At 49.5% G+C, this 21107-nt stretch overlaps 1 pseudogene; it reads right to left on the reverse strand.

Moving 5' to 3' along the window:
- The window catches only part of LOC129737285 (hydrocephalus-inducing protein homolog), a 61359-nt pseudogene that overhangs the window by 36758 nt on the left and 3494 nt on the right, over positions 1–21107 (reverse strand).

Here is a 21107-nt window from a genome sequence, read left to right on the forward strand (position 1 = left end):
ACAAAGAGATGCCAAGGGATGCAGCAACCGATGGGGAAAAACTGCACAGAGGAATTTCAATACCGCACCACAGATCCCCTGGGCTAGAAGCGTGTTGTAGCGCCTTGCCACAAGGGCCAGTGGGCACTGGAGGCACCCACATACAGGCACAGGATCTGGTCCTACACCTTGAAGACCACCCATCATACTATACTAGTACTCGTTGGAGACAGGAGCCTAATGTGAGTCAGCATTTAGGGAGCTCTGAGTAGAGAAGCAATTCTCCTTCCACAACTCCAAGCATCTCGCCGGCACCTCCTGTCTCTGGCAGCCTTCTTCACCTGCATGGAGCACCTGCCGTAGACGTTATTGTTTTGGATGGCATTGGACTGGTGGATTTGCTTTGCACCTCTGGCACACCTCTGGGAACCCGTCATGCATCTCCTCAGCCACGTGTCCCTGAGCAAAGCTCACCTTCCCACACCAAGCTGGTGCTACGCTGCCAGGCTGCAATAAATGTTGTTACTGCAGCAAACTGGGTTTGGTGTACAATCAGCAGCACTCAGGGCAAGCAGCTTGGGCATCATCTCACTTGAGCAGGACTTGACAGCTGAAAGAATATCGAAACTTTATGAATACTGGATTGGTTGAGACTAGGACTTACCTCCATAAACTTATTTTCCCACATCCACACGGTCCACACAGGGTGGGCTGAACGTCATCTGGGAAAGGCCAAGTGACCGACAGGACTTTCAGTGGTATTGAAACCTTTTCCAAAGCTGTACGAGTGCTTCGCACGCAGGTTTCAGAAACCCTTTCAAGTACCATAATCTGATGTTAAGGTGCTGGACAGGGATATGCTGGAGCCCAGAACATCCCAAGTCACCCTCATTTCAGTACGAGCTGGGATTTTTCACACCCAGACACATGTACACAGGCGAAAAGGAGGAGTTTAGGCATGTAAAGCACTGAAGGACAAGTTTTCATTGTAAATCATTACGCTCATAGCAGCAAACATTTTCTCCACACTCATCCATAAATTTGTAGCAACAGAACCGCCACCACACACACAGTCTATCCAGGGGACAGTACCTGTGCTCCTAACCAGCCCAAAAGACACACAATTTAAATCAACCAAATCATACGCTAAGGGAAAAATTGTGACTTGTTCACATGGAAGAGCTCCATGCTTGCTTAAGCAATGCTAGGGACAGATCTGACCCAGCTTCAGCAGAAATTTAAGCAATGTTCACCCGATCCTGCGTAAGTCACCCTAAGAAGGGTGTGATCCATTGAGAACGACTGCTGCCTGCGAGCAAGTCAGTACTGATACACAGCCAAGCGAGGGAAACGCCTCCCAACACCTTAAACTGCTGTTTTGCTCTTAGCACTTCTGTTTCTTAATAAACACTCTGTTGGTGGCTCTGAAAGAGCAACCCGGCTGCTTTCTGTACGCGCGTCACAGGGAGCCTGCCGTGGTGCCGGACACATTAGCCAGGGCTCGCCACGCGAGGTCAGGGAACGCTGTCTGGTGCTCTGCACTACTCCTGCAATAAACTCTGCACCACACCTCCAAAGACTGATTGATTACACGTTTCTGCTTCACTTTAGCAATTCATCTCAGCAGCCTTTCACTTACCTGTACGCTTCAAAGCTAGAGAGATAATCCCTTCATTATCCCCTTGCTCTCCTTCGCAATTCGTAGTTTATTTCAAAATAACTGCAACATTGTACTGGCAGGCAGGAATGAAATCCTGGGTTCATCTCCCAGGGAGCTGCACGTGTTCCTGGGAAAACACCCATCTCAGAGCCAGCAGAGAGTTTATCCCCGTGGCCTACCCACACAAATCACTTTTGCAAAGATTGACTATGGGGGAACCAGCTGTTTCAGTAAGAACAAGACTCTCAGGTTTTTCAAAGCGAGCCACGAAGATCCTGGCCCTAATTATTCGCTCACTCTGTTCCGTCACAAAGTATAAACCCTACGGCCCTAATCTCCACTGTCACTGCTCATCTGCCCCAGAGAAATTCTAGCCCTCTGAATTTTATCCTATAGATTCTGTATAGGCATACAAATAAGGCACGTTTTTGTGCTTCCCTAGCTGATATTTCAGTCACCCGTCCTAGAAACTGTTACCCAAAACAATAAGCTCCTCTGAGTGAGCATCAACCATTCTCCGTGAATATGTCAATAACTGGAAAACATTAGACAAAGCTGAAATAAGTCGTGAGGCTACATAAGTGTTTGGAAGATACAGGAGCATTTGTAACTTCCACAAACCCAAGACAACTAAAATGCTCTTTGCCGGGCTAAAGCAGCACACAGTATCCCCTCGGTTAGGACACCACACTTCCAAGGACCAACGCTGAGGGACAGGGACAAACCAAACCTCCCTCTCAGGCGAGAGGAAACACACGCCAAGTGCCTTCACGCAACTGAGGAAGCGCCTCGTTCGGCACCACAACATACCCCTGCTGAGCCAAGGCCGACAGAAGCATTCTAACATGGCGCCTTTTCCTAAAGATATTCCCCGCTTACTCTTCAGTGAAGCGTAAAGCTGATGGTGTTTCTGTGGCCTGACCTCAGCTTCTCCTAGCCTAATATAAATGTTACACCTATCTCGGGAGGCAGCGAGCTCTTCCTGCCAAATCCCAAGAGCCCTCAAGTCCTGGCTGCATTAGTCCTGATGTCGTGAGCTGTGGGAGAAGGCAAACAGAAAGAACAAGGCTCTGCGGCAAAACAACGTAGAAGCAGTGCAGGGGACAGATGTGTAAGAGACAGCGGCATTGGAGCGAGTCTGACAGAGGCACGCATTCCCACGTCGCGCTTCAAACAGAGCACCGCCAAGGAATGAAGCTTCACACGTGCATATGCACACCGTAACGGAGAATCAAGGTTCCTCCCGCCTCCGACTCAGCAACTCCCAGCAAAACCCGATTCCAAAAAACCTCATTCCTGCTTGAGGGGATGCACTTTAAAAGCCCCCTAAACACCAACTATTTGTCACTTTTCTTTGAGGCAAAGCCGGGACAGGGGAGATACACCTGGAGAGGCAATTAAGGTGACCGGGACAACAGGGAATGATGGCAGATGGCAGTCATGGGGGGTGCTGGGTGGAGAGCACCCAGCCGACACCAGCATCCCCCAGGGAGAGACCGGCACACAGCCACACAGAACGAGGGCACACGCAGCCTTTGCCCCTTACCTGCTCACTTAAGCACCGAAACATACAGAGGTTTTGAAAGAAAAGGTTTTAGAAGTAGTCTGCAAAGCAAGCTTAACATTTTTCTGCTTTGAAAGGTCTCTGTTTTGAAGGACGCAGAGACTGGGCACCATGCAGTGCCCAGACCTTACCTGTGTCATAGTGAACTGTCAGGGGCCTGGAATAATCACCAGTCTTCTCTGGGTGGAAGTCCACCGTTACTTGCATGGCATCGCCAATCCCAAGAGTCCCAGCAGAGGCATCAACAGAGAAAGGGCTGCAACACGGAGAGGCACATCAGGATTATTGTGGGACCTTTGGGGACTACGTTCCTTCTGCCGTCCAGCTCACTCCAGCTCACCTGTATTAGCAAGGGGCCAAGAAACCACAGTCAGCAGCAGAAAAAGAGAACATACAGGGCCAGGAACTGAGCCACCGACCCAACTCCTGAAGAGCTCCAGCCCTCAGAAGATCCTAAGCGATAAAATGACCTCGTCTCCCCCATACCCTGCATCCAGTTTTCTGCAGCAAGGCTCAAGAGTCTGACTGCTAGCGATACGATCGGAGGAGGGTTTTTGAAGGGCACGGAGATGGCAAGAGTTATTTGCATGCACAACTTGACACTGAGTTCCTCAGGAATCCGTCTTTTCCTGCCACCTATAAACCTCAAGAGATGCAAATGTCAAGGCAATACCTGTCCCAGTGAGATTACAGCCTGGAAATCAGACAGGGAGAACAGAAGTTTATTCTTGAATGACCGGAGAATAATTAGACTTTAATGGCAGAATTAATCTATCTTTCTTTTTTTTTTTTTTTTACCTTGAAAGCATCCTGGGTTTGCCTCAGAAAGGGCACATTTTATCAGCATTTCAATGAAAGCTGTTCTAAGCAAAGAAAAATCTGTACAAGTGCAAAGGCAGATTAGAGTGATACAGAAACAAGAAAACAAGACACAAAAGGAGTATCCCATTTACAGCCTGAACAATTAAATCTCTAGCTAAATGAAGCACCGCTAGCAGGAGCATATCAAGGCACCTTCAACAGGAGGTTTTCTGCGTATTCACAAGCAATGCAGTCTGGGGCTCTGGGTTGTAATCCAGGCTTGGTAACTGTTTGCTTGGCCTACTAGAGAAATTCTGTGCAATGTGTGGGAAATAGTATGAAAATGTGTCGGTGTACTTTAGATTTAACAAGAGCAATTATGATTTGTCGCCAGGTAAACAGCTCTCAGCTGACAGACACATAATTCAGTCCTTTAATGCTCAGGGAAAAGTCAGATGCAACATGTTTCTGCACAACAGCAGCTGGGCTTTGCGGCTCTTGTACAGCCTCACTTAGAAAGCAAAAGTTATTGGATTTAGTGCTTTGCTGGTGGTCAATTTGTCACCTTAAAAATATTTTCTGCAGAGTTTTACAGTGATTGGGGAGTGCAGCCCACAGAAATAATGAGAAAAAATGGAGCCATGCGCAAGCTTCGCTTCGCTCATGGAAGCAGTGACAGCTGATGAAATTGCTGGAGTTCCTGCTCGTTAAGGAGACACTGATGCAATTGGAGGCCTGACCTGCTCCCATCACGACTAGCAAGAACATCGCCAGTGACTAATGGGGAAGCATTGGGCCCGCAATGTTCACGTGCTGGACCTGAGGCTTTTGAGAGGGAGGAGGAAAGCCAAGGCGCCGCCAGCCTCAGAACCGGGCTGCTCTACATGGCCCTGCACCTGCGCTGGGGGTTGTGCCTGGTTATACTGGGCAGGGCTCTGCTGGTGCTTGGCGGGGATCACTGCCTGCTGTGGGAAAGGCACAGAAAAATTCCCCCCCACCTCTTTTAGTTTGTTGTTTTTACCAGAAACATTGCCAGAACAGAAAAGCTGCCGGTTAAGGGCCACACTTCAGCACTACCTCCCATCCCATGCCCTTCCTACTCCATCCCCATGTCTGCATACCCCTGCCCTCAGATAGCTGGGATGGGAATGACACTCCTGAGGATGACTTCAGGGGATGCCCGAGAAAGTAGATACCTTCACATCTTCAAATTACCAGAGAGGAGGATCCCACCGAGGTCAGGACTCATTCTCAGGACGGAGAAACAGAGCACAAGTCAGACACCGCACCTCCTGCCTCCCACCCCACGCTGTACCCACAGGACAACTTGGTTCCTGATGTAGCAGGAGCTTGGTATCCCTCACGTAGACCTGCTTCTCCAAGACCCAGAGGGATGTAAGGTCCGTGCTTCACCTGAACTCTGAACTTCAGTCCACATCACTAAGCTGTTCCCTGCAGCCTACAGATAAGAGATGCTAAGGAAACGTCCCTGACACACTAATAGCCACATGAAAACCACTGCCAACAGATGAAGCTGGCAGGCTCAACTTTGGCCTTTTAGCCATTAATTGTGAGCTGTTCTTTACGGTAATTCTTGTCCTGTTAGATCTACCCTTGTAATGAATAACTACTGCTCCTGACAAAACAGGAAAGATAAGGTTTGGAGGTTTATTAATAGCTCTTCTTCTGACATGCTTTTCAACTACGTCCATTTGTACGTTTGCTTTGTTGTACAACATCTAAGCTTTCACAGGTCCAGATCTCCCAACGGTGCCTTGCAATCCCCAGCTTGTATAAACTCATCTAGCCGCACCAGTCTGAGGGAGACCTTCCCAGCAGAACCTGCTGAGATCTTGCCCGTAATTGCCCTTCAGAAAGGGAACAACACCAGATTAGTAAGCAATTGCATTGTGATCTGCCTTGGCGTTTACATCTTGCTTGCTTTCACCAGGCATCAGCTCCCCAAGCTGGGCAAAAGTTAAATCCCATGAGGATACCACGGGCAAAATACTCCTGACAATTTAGCAACCAACTGACAAGTGAACAACGCTGACAGTTCTGTGGCTCAGGCTTTCCCGACTACCGCGCTGCCTTTCCTCCTGGAACCATACGTTTAGTCAGTGCAGCGTGCAACGAGGCTGCAACATACTTCGTCCCATGATATGTTTCTCTTCTACAACCAAAACCCCTTTACTCCTCTGGTGCCTTAATTTGCATTATAAAATCATCTGAGTTTGTGAGAATTGATTTCATTAAAAGCTGCCTCCAACCGCAAGACCGACAGTAAAATTACTGGTGATTGAATTGCCCCCTCTGTCAACTAAGACCTATCGCAGGAAAAAAACCCAAAGATCACTTAATCTTGGCATACGTAATTTTTTGGTAATGGTATAAAAGCCAAAGTCGAGCACTGTAACCACTCCAGTAAACACAGTCTGTTAGGTCAAAGCATCCAAGACTCCATCTCCATACTGAAAAAATCCTGCACAGAGCCAGCATCTCACAAGCTCTCTCTTTCCCTCTTTCCCTGCACGTAGGCTCTGTTGTCACATCCCTGTACATCCCATGGTAACTCTCCAGCCCCACACCTCCATGTAGTATAATGGGTACTGCAGGGAGGGATGCAAGGCGGCTCCTGGCACTGTGCCATGTAGGATCATTTCCTGAGCTTCCAGAGCTTGGTGGGACATTCCTAAATGGACCTTCTCAGACAGATCCTCTCTAACCCATAGCACAGCACAGCACAGTGTAACGTCAGGAAAAGGCAGTGCTGCACTGAGATCTGCTTCCAGGCACCATTTTCAACTGAAATGTACTGGAATGACATTTATCTCCGTGAATGCCGTGGAGAAGAAACTCACTAACCAGCCTTAACAATGAGAACGGCAGGAAAAGACTTTTTATATTTATACTATTGTTATTTTTTTTTATTACTACACTATGCAGTGAACAGCTGGGTATGGGCATGCAGGGGGAGGACAGGCACAGAGCCAAGCTGCATAATGGGGAGTGCTTTGGTGTCAGGGTTCCCACACACACACACACACACACACCCTTTACGAAAGAGGAGTCAAAATGTGTCCATGTTTTCTGGTAGATACCACGGCAAGGGAGAGTTCTGAACAAGCAACAGCAGAAGGATGCTGAACTGGCCCCGTGGATTCATTTGAGAGCTCTGCCGTGGAGTAAAATACACCATACAAGTCCTTAGATAAAGTTGTAAGAGGCAAGGAATGTCCTTATGAAGTGACCCGCTGCAAGAGCAGAGCTCGCAGTACTGACCGAGAGGAAAGGTTAGCATTGGAGATGGGCTGAAAAATGCACTGAAGGTGAAAGCTGGTAGGTTACGCTTGATGCCAAGGGAATTTTGAGAAAGGAGGCAGAGAGAAGTGATACGAGCGGCGCATTGGACTAGGAAACTGTGGCGCCTGCAGCTGCCTTGCAAAGGGGCAAGAGCCTGAATTCGCCCAGGCCAGAAGACAGAAGTTGCAGCAACTAAGAAGTCTCAGTTGTGCAGAGAGAGAATGAAGGACACAGAGGCCAGCTGATGGTCCGCAAACTTTGATCTCTCATTCCCTTCTACCCCACTAAGCCTCCTCCCCCTCTCACGTGCACGCATGCTTACACATAGCGGCACACAAAACTATTACGTGATATTGATGTTGGCTTTAACACAACACTACATCCGTACTCAGCAAAAGTTAAGCACACACTAAAGCTGCTTCAGTTCTCCACTAAATAGGAAGAGACTAAAACAGTCCTGAATGTAAGTCTGTAAGGCTGGCACTCCTACCACCTATGCCATAACTCTTAAATACTGCGTCTCATATCTACACATTAAGCTCTCCAGGACAGGAAACATCACGCATTAATGTCCAAAGCACAGGTTTAAGTGTTTGTGATGCTGAACAATCATTACGGGAGTCATTCAAAAGAATGCAATGACATTAAACTAAAAACTTCCCCTGTCGTTAATAATGATGCAGCCTTGGTCACAGCCTCTAACGCAGGGAAATTAATCCCCTGACATGAGGAGGAAAACGGTCTCTCCCGCGAAAGCCTCTGTAAGTAGAGTTGTTCAAAGACAATTAACAGCTAATGACCTACTCGCCTGTGGAGCAGTGTATTGGTGAGACTCTCCAGCCAACTTGTCATGCCAGCTGGGAGGCCAGTTCTTTTCTGCTGGGGCTGCTGGAGCCACTGAGCTCACCTGGGACCTTGGGGCAGGCACCTGAGCAACTTCTCACAGCACAAGCAGCAGGGAACCCACTGTCACCCAGCGCAGTCCCCAGCACTGGCTGGAGAAACCACTCCTGGCACACCATGGCCTCATCGCACAGGGAGAACGTGGTTGTTCTGCTCCCAGGCTGCAAGGGGACGTGGTGACCTGGTCAAGAGTGGGGAGCACTCGGATTTTGAGTGGAGGATACAAGCTTGGGGGAGTACAGTCGAGATACTGGAGGGCTGGGCTGCTATTCAGGGGACACAGCAGAACCGCATGCAGCCGAGGGATGGAAAATGCAAAAACCTGTATTTGGGATGGAAGAATCCCTGGCAGTGCAGGCTGGTGGGCACGAAAGCCTTTCTACAGAAGAGGAGCTTAGGGGCTGGAGCACAGCACATACAGGGAGATGCTGGGATAAATGGCTTTGCACAGCCTTGAGAAGGAAAGACGAAGGCTGGTATCACTTGGTCTTACTTTTCGTGTTGAGTGCACACCTGATCAAACTTTGACACTGGTCTTGCTTTGAGCACTGTGTTTGCTCACATGATCTCCAGAGGTCTCTTCCAAAGTTATTCTAGGATTTTATCTTCTCCAGCAGCCCAATTCCATTTCACGTGTTCCCCAAATTTCTCATATTATTTCTTATACATCTGTGCATATATATAGGCAGATGGTAGACACACAGGCATTAGAGGAACTCAACCTTTAAGAAAGTTCCCAATGAGGAATTCATTATGACATTTCGCTGAACACTTAAAGCAAAAAAAAATAAAAGAGCAGAAAGACAGGAACCTCAGAGTATTTAAAAAAGAAATCTGAATGAAAGTGGGGGCGACCTAATTAGAATAAAACGCTGCTTATATTCAAAGATCATCAGTTTGAAATTTCAGACTGGCTTTCAAAAGTTCATAACGAAATGGAAGAGATGACTGATGCCTTTGGCTGACATGGGAAATCTTACCAGCTTTTGATCTCTGCGCACACGCAATCCAGTTATTCAGAATTGTACTTTCTTGTGTAGTTTGAAATAAAGCTTTCGTAACGCTTCCCATCCCTTTGTTGCAAGTCAGGACTGAAACATTCAATTGGTGAAGTTCAGCATAAAATCCATATCAAGCAGGATTCAACGTACGCCGTATCACGCGATAGAACAGTTGGCAAGGACATTGCCAAGAGATGCTACACACGACTGGGTACTTGTTTTGGTGGTGACAAGTAGATCTGGAAATCCCAGAGGGAAGCTGTACAGGGATTTACAAGTTCCTGCCTACGTATTTCCACAGTGAAAAGAAGCAGCCTGCTTGAACAGCATCCTGGAAGCCTGCTTCAACAGCCTTGCCAGGCTTTGGTAGAAGCCTCTTGGACCTTCGCATTTCCCAGGAGAAAGAGCAAAGAGCCTTCTCTTGACCCCTGTTTTCCTGGGGAAGAAACCGAAGCAACTCAGGTGCACTAAGGCAGATGGCACGTCTTTGCTGCATTCTGGACCTCAGCTCCTACACCAAAACCTCTGGGACCAAGCAACACGGAGCTAACTACCAGCCAGCTGAAGTGGTTTCCTTGCAGGTGCAGTTTCCAAAACGCATTACCCTCTCCAGTTCAGCAAACTGGAAAACCAGTGACTGTCTTCTCAGACCAAGAGGAACAGTACAGGCTGTCCACGACACAGCACACATCAGGCGCTTGACCAGGAGACTGCCGAAATGCCACGTGCTTGTGGCCTCCCAGGGAATGGGTATATTTGGCCAATAGGGCCACACAACCATTTCAGAAGGTACTGAAGATCAAGGGGGTTGCTGGTAGCTACTACAGCATGCTAGAGCACTTTCCAGGAGATCTGAGAGAGACAAAGCTCTAGAAAAGGCTCCCAACCCACGCACCAGGCATTTGCTGCACCTTTTGCCTGTGCGCCCATCGGCATTCTGCTTTGGGGCTAAAGTGCAGGTTTGAAGCCGCTGCCAGCTCATCTCCACTTAAGAGCTCATTCTAATGAAGAACAGTGGATCCCAGGGACCAGATCAAACCTACTGGAAAACCAGGTTCTGGACCCCACAGGGTTTTTGTCAGGGTCTCAATACCAGTTGCTTTGATCTATCATCTCTGATTGCACTTGCTACTATAGACAAACTGCTGGTAAAGCTGATGATAAATTCTTAAATGTCTCTTCCACCAGCTCAGAGCTTGCCCATTTCTTAACACTGCCTTTGGTCCTCAGGAACTGAGCTCCTAGAGCTGTCGTCTGCCACGCAGGATCTTACACAGCCCGAGGGCAGTCCAGCTGCCTTCCTACATTTGCTCGTTCAATCTAACAGAATCAGTCTTGCACGACTGTGCACTGAAGACACCGTTGCACTATAAAACTCCACTCTGCAGCTTGCAGAGTTTTAGCAGAGGCTGCGCCATGCTTCAAACACTATAATCAACAGCAAACCCCACGTGCCCTGCCCATTTCCAGCCACGGCAGCAGTACAGCAGCTCACACGCTCTGGCTCCTTTTTGTCGCTGTTTACCAACTGTATTATCACACAACAGTGTTTTGCACAAAAAGAGATGAGCTCCCTACCTCTGAGGGCTGATGCAGTAGCGGGCCGCCCCGTTACCGATGTTGCGAACCAGCAGTGTTTTCTGGGTGCTGTACTTGACTGGACAGGCTGAGAAGTTCACCTGGTCGGGGAAGTCCAGGATAGCTCGGGCACCTATAGCTCGGAGAGGCACAACAAACTTCTCCCCTTTCTGTGATGCAGATGAGCTCGTGGAAATAATCCTGCGGGGAAAGAAACAACCTCAGCACAATGCTTTTAGTACTTTCCCCACGGCAGAAGGAAAACTGCTGTTTTCTATGGCTGTAGCAGTATCACTCAGTAACGCAACAGTACTTTTTACCTTCATGAGCTTTCATTCCAGTAGCATGACTTGCACAGGGTCGTTAACTTGCAAAGGAGAAACAACCCCATTGATTCACCTGCTTTTGCAGCAAGCTGGCAGCACCACAATTATCTGATGCTTTGATTCCGAGACACCAGAACAGTCTCTTCATGCAAGGGATCACAGCACTAACGCAACCTGCTTCGATCGCCACTGCAGACTATTGGAAGCACCACTGAGAACCCAGCTGTGCCACAGCACTAACTCCAGTGCCAGCAACGCGGCGACCTCGTTGAAGCTTGGCAGGGGATGCTCAGGTACACTTTCAAAAGGACTTCACCACATGCATAGTCAATGGTCAGTCTTCGGTGAAATACTTCACAAGCTGGACACGGTAATTGCGGCAGCGTCAGGGCAGTGCAGGGTACGGCTGTATTTCCTGCCCCTTCTCACAGCGTTATAGGGCCAAGGCTGGGGACACGCACCCTTCAAAAGCCACCTGATCCATCTCCCCACACCAGAGCTGGCTCAGCTCCAGACCCAAACTGTTTTTGCGAGAGGTTTCACAAGTACCTAAAAGCGCTAACAGTTCCACCCCTGCCCTCAGCAGCCTATGCCACCTCTGCGCTAGAATTAAAGGGTGTTAGTTCTTCCTGTGTCTGAACTCCGTTTCCCTTTACATCTCACCCAGCCTCAGGGGGCACAGGAGACAGCTCTGGCTGATGCCGTAATCACACCCCTCTGTAAGGTCTGTTCTAGAGGAGTAAGTGACGGCGTGCCTGGTTAGCACACCCACCCCAGGCAGGCGGCATCGGGAGCTGCACACGGGGGACACTCAGACACCCCACCAGAGCAAAGCCGGCTGTGCAGTCCCAGCCACTGCCTTCTGCAGAACAGAGCCAGGCAATCCCCCCCGCGCCCCGGCTGTCTGGCGTTTAGCAGCAGGAAGGCAAATCAAATTACCAAAATCATGTTACTGTAGAGATGAGCAGAGCAGTCTCCAGATGTATGGCGTGGCATCGCTGCGCTGGAACTATCACCTTGCCCCCACTGAAATCAGTGGTAAATCTGCTGCCATAGGGCCAGGAGCCATTACCCCCAGCAGCGCTCTTATGGATGAGCTGATAAAAACTCTGCTTCTCGTCACTCACTGGCTGCCCTGATTTTTTCCTCAGTGCTTTTAATTAATTTGATATTTTTATCACTGTTGAAGCAGCAAGCGCTTTAGGATTTTAATGATTTAGGAATTGCATACAGCAGCAAACTCCCTTCAGCAGAACCGATCCAGACTCCCCCACAGCTGGGATTTCCTGCTCCTGTCCCCATCCCCTCCTGGAAGGGCCCTAAGGCAGCCAGCCCAGGCACAGACACGCACCTATTGCTCTAACGCAAGCGCTGACAGCCAGCGCCTCACCCACCACCCAGCACCTCGCCTACCACCTGCTCAGCTGGGGTTTAAGCTTGTCAATACAGATGCTGCCCCATCCAAGACAAAAAGAATAATCTCCTTTTCTAGACATCTCAAATATTCACCCTAGAAACTGCAGAAGGGCTTTTGCTTTTCCTATTTGGAAGGTAAAATACTAGGAAGGGAACTGCAGCAAGCAACCTGCATGATTTAATACCGCATTTCAGGAAAGCGTTTCATCTTCAGCAAGTCGTTCTGAGTTAGCAATTTTGTACTCAATCTTGCAGCCTAAGCCCTCTAAAATAAAAGCTATGGGCAGCCCATATGAATTTAAAGCACCTATTATCTGGCTACTTCACGTCCTGCACTGTTTCGATCCTCAGAAACTCATTAGCAAATGAAGAATGTTATTTGCTTTTGTTGTTGTTGTTCTTTTGGCCACACTACTGTAACAAAGGCATTGCAAAGCCAATTGAAAGCTACCTGCCTTATTAAGTCTTGGCATGCCATATTTACTTAGCTCCCTCTTCCAGGTGCCAGGTAGGCAGAGGAGGATGCAAGTTCAGATCAGCAGGAGGATAAAGAAAAAAGGAACTTCAACAACTGGAGCTACTTGGAGCAAGTAAAAGGAAGTAATTGTCAAGGTGTTGTCATTGCTAAGGAGCAAATGGATCAACAGCAATGCAATTAAGAGCCCAAGAAATAAATCCCCCCCCAAAAGCAAGCACAGGCAGCCTTCCCAGCTCCGTTGCTGGTGAGGGGCGCTGGGACCACCTGCACAGCAATGCACAAGGGATTTCTCCAGGGACCTGAGGGCAAGGCTAAAGCAACAAGGATTTGGTTTCACAGAGACAACCACGACCTTGAGAGAGAAAGATGCCTCTCGCCATTCATGCAGATGCACATTATGCTCCAAGCCCCCTCTCCAGGGACACCGTGGGACATGGCATCCCGTGCAAGGCTTGACTCAGCACTTCAGAGCGGGCTGACCCTTCAGCCACGCTCTACCACCCCACCAACGTGGGACCTTGCACCAGGCTGAATGCAGCGCCAGCCCAAACAGGGGGAAACCCAAGGCAAGAGGGGTGCTAGGCAGAAGCTGGCTGTTTGTGCCACTGTGAACCCATGGTCCCTTAAGCTTTTGAAAGCTGAATTGCCCTCCCTTGGGGGCAACAGGTTGCAAAGTCTCTACTTCAGCACTGCCTCGTGTTACCAGGGCACTAACCCTGCTACGCACTTGCTTGCAGCCTAGGGGCACAGTTGAGACCAGTTCAAAATGTTGTTCTGCTTCGCAACTGCAAACCCTTAGCAGACTGTTTAAGACCAGGTTTCTAAATAAACGTGCCTGGATGACAGAGGGGTTGCATCCCATCTATGCTTTAAAGTTTGCTGTGTTTAGACACAGCTTCAGGCTATAGGTTTTCATGAAAATACGACTTCATCCTGCATACAACTCCCCTCTCAGTTTCACGGAAGATACAGACAGTTGTACGATGGCTCCCCTTCTCGTGCTCCCCTGTGACAAGCAGTAAATTACAAGCTCTGGCCTTCCAGGTATCACCACTGGCGTCTGAACTGGCACCCACTGAGACTGAAGCAGCTGCTCGTCTTGGGTGTTGTTTCAGGCTCTTTGTAAACTCAGGCTAACAGTAATTACTGTCGCAGCAATATCAAGCCTAACTGCCCAGAACCCCAAACTCAGATGTCAGTTTCCCTGCATAACCTATCCCAAATGCTTCACTGAATTCCTTGCAGCAGCCAACTTGCAAAGAAAAGATCCTTGTAGCATGAGGTAACACAGCAAGCCAAGCAGGGAAAGCTCCTGCTGAAACCCTGATATAAAAAAAGGCTGGAAAATAAGGGCCGTGACAACAGAGGAGAGACCAGAGGATGAAGATCCGTTCGCAGCAGAGGGGGTGCCCCTGCGCCTGCCCCCCTCAGCCGCCGGTTCGCAGGAGTCTTTGAAATGAGTCACTTGGCTTCAGGTTCCTGTGGCGCCGCGCCATTTGCCTTGGTCTTCTGCCCCTTTCCTCCTCACAAGAGTCATCTTAAAAGTATTCTTGGAATAGCTTCTGTGCACAACAAAACATCTAGCAGGGCTGGGCTGAATTTTAAAGGACTTCATTTCAGTCATGCAATAACTCACCGTCCTGTCATATTTCAGAGTAATCAATGTGCATTAATTCAGTCTCCACTGAGCATCAGCAATGAATTTCACAAACCTCACAGACTGAACTTGCACTGCCTGAAAACAGTGCACTGCTACAGTGAAAAGAGCAAGAGGACAACACAGAATAAGCTCTGCTATGTTTTTATGTGCTTCTTGCTTCCTTCTTCCTTTACAATAAACTACTAATAAGCCTGAAGGACGCACAAATGGAAGTATTTCTGTCTGTTGTTTATCTGCCGGTCAGTGCCACAATGGTTTCCAGTTCAGCAGAGGCCGTCAGACCATAACGCAAGAACACACGGGAACAGGGGCTGGCACGAGAACACCCACGCTGTACAATGGAGCCATAAAACAGAAACGTGCAAATCAGAAGCAGCAAGAGTAACAAACTGGAAATGTTGCCCAGCAGAAAAATTAGCAGTTCATTTATAACACGAGTGCCAATAAACCAAGAGGCGCGTCAGCTATTCCTTTTCTGACAGTCTGACCACGTGGCACATTCCCAAATGACTGCGAGACAGTAGGAAACTGCTCATTTTCCAAGAAAGGGCTACGTGGCATTTCAGCCACTAACAACTCACATGGCCCTATTACTTAGGGCTGAGGCACAATTTTACTCCTTTCAATCAGGAGTGACTTCACTGAAGTCAGACTTACTCCAGGGAAGAACAGATTCAAAGCAAGAGAATGACACAAACCAGCTCCTCATCAGGAAGACCCAGACCCCACTTCACTGGGTTACCCACAGTCCCTGTGGATCATGCAGTATCAGAGATGTAGGAGTTATTCAAAGGCAGCACTCCTGAGCCTTCCACAACTAACACACAGATACTCTGCAGGCAAGCAACTGCAAGCCCAACACAGGTGGCTTTACAGAACCATCTCCCAAAGCCTGCCTCTTGGCTAAGGGCTTTTCAAGGTGCTCTGCACATCCTGACCATGCTACTGATGCATTTCTAGCTGAGCGACAGCACTCCGGCACTTTCCTGACTCACACTCCATCAAGTACGAGACAAAAAGTTCGATTTATACAACATTCTGGTTCTGCTGTAGAGTCCCCATGTGCTCCTCACCAAGCAGCCCACATCCCTCTCCCAATGCCCTGCAAGGAGCACAAAACCCAGGTCGGCAGAAACCGCCAGGGTGTCGCTCAAGCTGTGCAGAGGACCTCGCTGGCACAGCTCCCTAATGCCACACACTCACCAGTTCAAGGGCAAGACAAGGGACAAAGTACTGGACATGAGTGTTCCTGGGAGTTACCTCACCCTACTTCTATTTGGGGTGATGTTCATGTGTTGCTCTGCTGCTTCTCTGTAGTTGAAGAGCAGCTCTTTGCCCTTCATGGGAACCGATTTACTTCCATCCCAAAAATGAATGCTCATGAATACTAGTCAATCACATTTTAAAGGAAGCAGTGTCCCCTGCAAAGCCTACCTCGGTGAGATTAAGCTCTTATGTCACTTGGGCAGTATGGAGAACTGCCCTAAGCCAACATCATTTTAACCTTCCATACGAATGACGTAAAACAATTTCTCAGTCCCTCCGCAAAGCAACAGATCATTTCACAAGCATGGGGAGCCAGGCACCACAGGGCATTTCCTCTCTAGTTTGCTACAGCCATGCTGTTTGAGGATAGGACAGGGTGTTCAACTACATCTAAGCAGCAAACAGAAGATGAGAGAACAGCTGTGCCCAAAGAGAGCCTGCACCTCTGGCCTGGCACAGAAACACCAGCTGGCTCAGAGCAACCCCCTCACCTTGCATCACCCACAAAGTCACGCAAAGAACTGTGCCAAGAGGCAGCAGAGTGCTGGTGTAAAGAGTCAGCCTGTCTGTCTGTGTTCCCCTGCAGGGCTTCCTCCCTTCCATGCCAGGTACTAAACCCTTTTGCGTTAACAAGCCTCCAGGTAACACCGCCGCCCCTTCACATCACGGCACAGTGCCAGACTTGCCAGGGCCACAGCACCGATGTTCCAACCTCCGAGCAAAAGCATGGCACACGGGGCAGGGAATAGGTGCCAGCTGACACAGCAACCACAGCCCCATGCACGCAGGCACAGCCACACCAGCGTGACTGCCCAAAGGCTCCAGGCTAACACGCTGCCTGCAGATGCTACCTGCCCCTTCACTCCTGTGTGCGCTCCAGATGCCTCAGTCCTCTGCAGCACACCAGCCTCCTGCTGGTTAAAGACATCTGGAGCTCAGCGTGTCTGGGCCAGGCTGGCTCCCTGCCACGAGCACAGCGCATCTTCTCCCCTAGAATCACAGCTGGAGCACAGGTGGGCAAGTATCCTCAGGGGCAGCACAGCGGCAAGGCTGGAACACAGAGGGTATGAAAAAGCATCACCTTCGCTCCAGCCCAGGGTGAGGCAGGGAACTGGTTGCCAGACGGGAAAGGGGAAAGCTCTCTGGATCTAGCCATTCCCCTAGCGTTTTCCATCATAATTAAGCCCCTAACATCGAGTAGAGAGGTGCGATGGCTAAACACCTTATCAGCACCCCTCCCTGCCATTTCCCTACTGTCCCACGTGCGCCTTCCCCTGAAAACGCCCAGGAAAGCACAGGGAGGGAACGCACAGCTCGTCAGTCCCTGCTGCGGTGGCATCGCATGGTGCTGCCAGCCAGGATGTGACCAGCTGCAGGCTGCCTGACCACAGCCTAGAGCAAACCTCGCAGCACGGCATGGGCTATGACCGGTGTGCAAGAAAAGTGCTGGCTTCAGACAGAACGTTCCGCCGTCTCACTACTGCAGCCAACACGATATGCATTCAAGAAGCAACTCCAGTTTTCAAAGGTGGTGGTCCTCACTCTGATCAGGCTCAGCTTTGGGTCCTCCAAACAACAGGTTTGTATTTATGCAAACAGGCTTTTGTATTTATAATTATCAGAGCAAACCCGTAATTATGCAGCAATAGTCAGATACTAGAAACCAACACCATGAGAGGCCACCCCACCACACAGTGCACTCTTATCCCTGAAGCCAACAGACATGGCATTAAACGTTCCAGCACCAAAGGATAATCACAGTCTGAAGCATAGAAGAGCCTCCAGCCTATGACAGCATCATCTTCACCACAGGAAAAGTTTCCCCCAGCTGCAGATCCAGTGCAATGCCACCGAAACCAGGACAGTGCCTCAAAACCCACAGCAGATGCCCTGTTCTGAACCCAGCCCCGCAGGTTCACCTCCCACTGAAGGCACACACCTCTCGGGACCTCCAGTCTCACCTTGTTCTCATCAGGGGAGAAAACGATGCGGAAAGTCGCAAGCATGCCAGGCAGTACCTTGCGGCACACAGCGTGGTGGCTGATCAGCTTGAAATAAGGTGAGCTCTCCAAGATGACCTTCACCAGCCCAGGAACCTGCAGAAAAGAGAGGAAAGTATGATCTTGCAGCTTGTGGAAACAGGAGGAGAAGAGGCCTGGTGATACCACCTTCACAAAGCACTTTTAGCTCTGGAGGTACATACACGTAACACATAAGAGTGAACATTAATCCCTTCTGCCTGGGCAAAACAGCTCGAGGCCAGAGGCAGCAGGGCGATGAAGGAAGGGCCAAGCAGGGAAGACACCAGCAGCACGGCGGTATAATATCTGAATCAAGTCACCCGTGTATTCAATAAGCCCAGAGAATCTGCTGGCTTCTGCCCGTACACATCCAGGCAGACATGCCCCTAGAAGGGGCATGTATTATCTGAACGCCAAACAGTACGTGTTAATCCTGGCGGAAGGAAGAAATTCACTTTAACGTGCTGGGTTTGAGCGGGGCAGTCAAGCTGCAGTGCTACAGCCATGTAGGCAGACCAGCAAGAGGGGACCACAGATACTGTGGCCTTACTGGGAATAAAAGCAGCAAATGAAGAGCAAAAGGAGGAAACACAGGAAGACAAAGAGACAACCCCAGAAACAGAGAGATGGCTGGGAAAAACCAAAGGGAGCTGGAAAGAAGCAAGGGAGAAGCACAATATGCTACAAGGAGAGGCTGATGCAGAGGATGAGAGCCAGCAACCTGGCCAAGTGATGGAAAGCCAGGCGACCCCCCAGGCTGTGCCTATCAACTAGGGGCTTCAAAGGCATTTTCTGCCCCGAGATACATGACTGGCACTGCCTGGTGGTGGTTTCATTATTAAAAGCCAACCTCTGCTCTCCGGAGGCTCCTGCTGCCTGTGACTGTAGCCAGGCAGCTGCCAGCGCGGGCAAGCCAGATCCCTGGGGACCCCTGCCCACCCCCAGCAGGCCCTGCAGGCACCCTGCTGCACGGTTCTGCCCTCTGGGGCACCACCAGCACACAGACAGCACACAGGCATTTTCCTAGCACATAGAGAGCAACCCCTGAGCGCCAAATCTCAAAGTCTGAAGCAGGTGATTTGGACTGGTGGGCAGCTTCACGGATCAACAACAACCCCACATGAGGCTTGGAAAAAATGGAGGCTCATTCTGCGCCACCCACCCGAGCCTGGTAACCCGTGGCCAAGGCAGTCCTGAACTCTCCAAACGCCCTTGGAACCCAGCAATGTCCTGGGGCGGCGAGTTCCAGGAGCCAACTTCACAGTGCAGACAAGCATTTTGGTCACCATGTCCCTTAGAAGGGGAGCACGTGTGGCTCAGACCCTCAGCAAAAGCCACCCAGAACATCTGAGGGTGCTGAGGAACAGCCTGAAAATAGAAAAGCAATTTTACAACACAGGTAAGAGCAGGAAGTATATAGTACAGCACTTCTGTAGTTGCATGATTACAGAGCCTCTATGCGGAACATATTTTGCTGTCAGCTGGATTTTTATGGGGCAGACAACTTCAGGCTACCATGCAGTGTAACTCAGTATGATTCAGAGGAATGTGGGAAACTGGCACGAAAAACTTGAGACGGAGCACAACGTTGCTTTTCTCCAGGACATCGCCAAAAGCCAACCAATTTAGAATATAACACCCTCGCAGGATTATCCTCTCTGTCTTTCTGTATTTAAAACATACCAAAGATTTTCCTGGAGCTTATCTTACTTTTACACCCATGCTCTCCAGTGGTTGAGCTCTAACTAGCTTCAAAACGACATTGTTTTGGGAAAAAAACCACAGTTCACACATTGCCTCCCCCTTCACAGGGCACGTAAATCCCAAGGTGCAGCTTTACACAGTACAAGTTTATTATCGTTTACTGGGAATGGCAGAAATGTTAATGCAGATGATCTTTTCCACTTGAGGAAGCATGAATAGAGCAAATTAACTGTTTGCCTGTTGGCTGGTACTTGGCAAAGATAAACATTTTGAAGTGCTGCATGGATAATGGAGCAGGTGAAGCCAAAGACTCAGTGGGAATGAAGCAGAGAGTAGGAAGAGAGAAAGTGAGGACTGAGGCACATTTTAATCAGGGACGAGGATACCTACAGCAAAGACTGCCCAAAATTCAGCGCAGATCACACCAGTGGCATCCCCCGGGTGCAGGCACACATGCTGCATCTTATCAATGTTCCCAAGTTAAATGCCAGACCAGGAATGGTGCAGTACTCTCCCGGAATAACTGAGGGAGCACACCCGCATCCTTCCTTGCCAAAGGGTCTTCCATTTTCACCCATATCCCTGTCACAACCTGTTATCTCAGGAGATACTTGGACTTGCTGTTCTTCCACCTGCAATATGCCTCGACAGCTTTTTTTTGTTGTCCACCTGTTTGCCCTCCCCAACAGGGAAATTTGGAAAGGAGGCGAATTCACCGTCTCTTGTGCACACTTCCATCTTCCCATCCCACCCTGCCCTCACGCATACCCCTTCCTCTTCATTACAGAAGAGTATCCTTAATTACACCCCTCTTTCTGACCTGTCTCTACTGCCCGTGCACTTACTGCTATGTATCAAGAGAAACCCCTGCGTGTATGAAAGTGCGCAGGGAGAGAACACCAAGCTCAGCTCCTTTCCTCCCTCCTGCCTTTTCCCACCAGCTTGCCCTTGGCACATGCCTCATTCCAGCAAACGTTTCCCCAGCTGAAGTTCAAAAGGTCCCAATTTCCCTCCTGACAGTGGAACAAAACTGCTGACATTTTTCAACTTTTCCATTCTCAACTTTCTTGGGAAGTCTCAAAATGATCGTTTTTTTCAAGTAAAGGTGGAGACCTTTGAGGGCACTTTACTCCAAACAGGCCGTGGCTCTCCAAAGGGGAAGCAGAGCATCACGTTGTCTCAGGAAAACCTGAGCAGAACCCAATTAAGCTTAGCAGGAGCCTGAAGGGGCACCTAAAGGCCTCCCGCTGCTGCTGCTAAATCAGCCTGCTTCCACTGCTGTTTCAAAACACCTTTCCTGAAGCGCTGTTACCACTAATTATAACTTACTCCAGCATAAAGTGGAGAAGACCCCACCCCGAGCTCTGACAGCCCGTTCAGCTCTCTGTGCAGCTCACCCAGAGGCAGAGGTGCCCTGTGGAAACTGAGATTAACCACGGAGCCACCA

This window comes from Falco cherrug, chromosome 13 (assembly GCF_023634085.1).
Source record: "Falco cherrug isolate bFalChe1 chromosome 13, bFalChe1.pri, whole genome shotgun sequence".
Lineage (NCBI taxonomy): Eukaryota > Metazoa > Chordata > Aves > Falconiformes > Falconidae > Falco > Falco cherrug.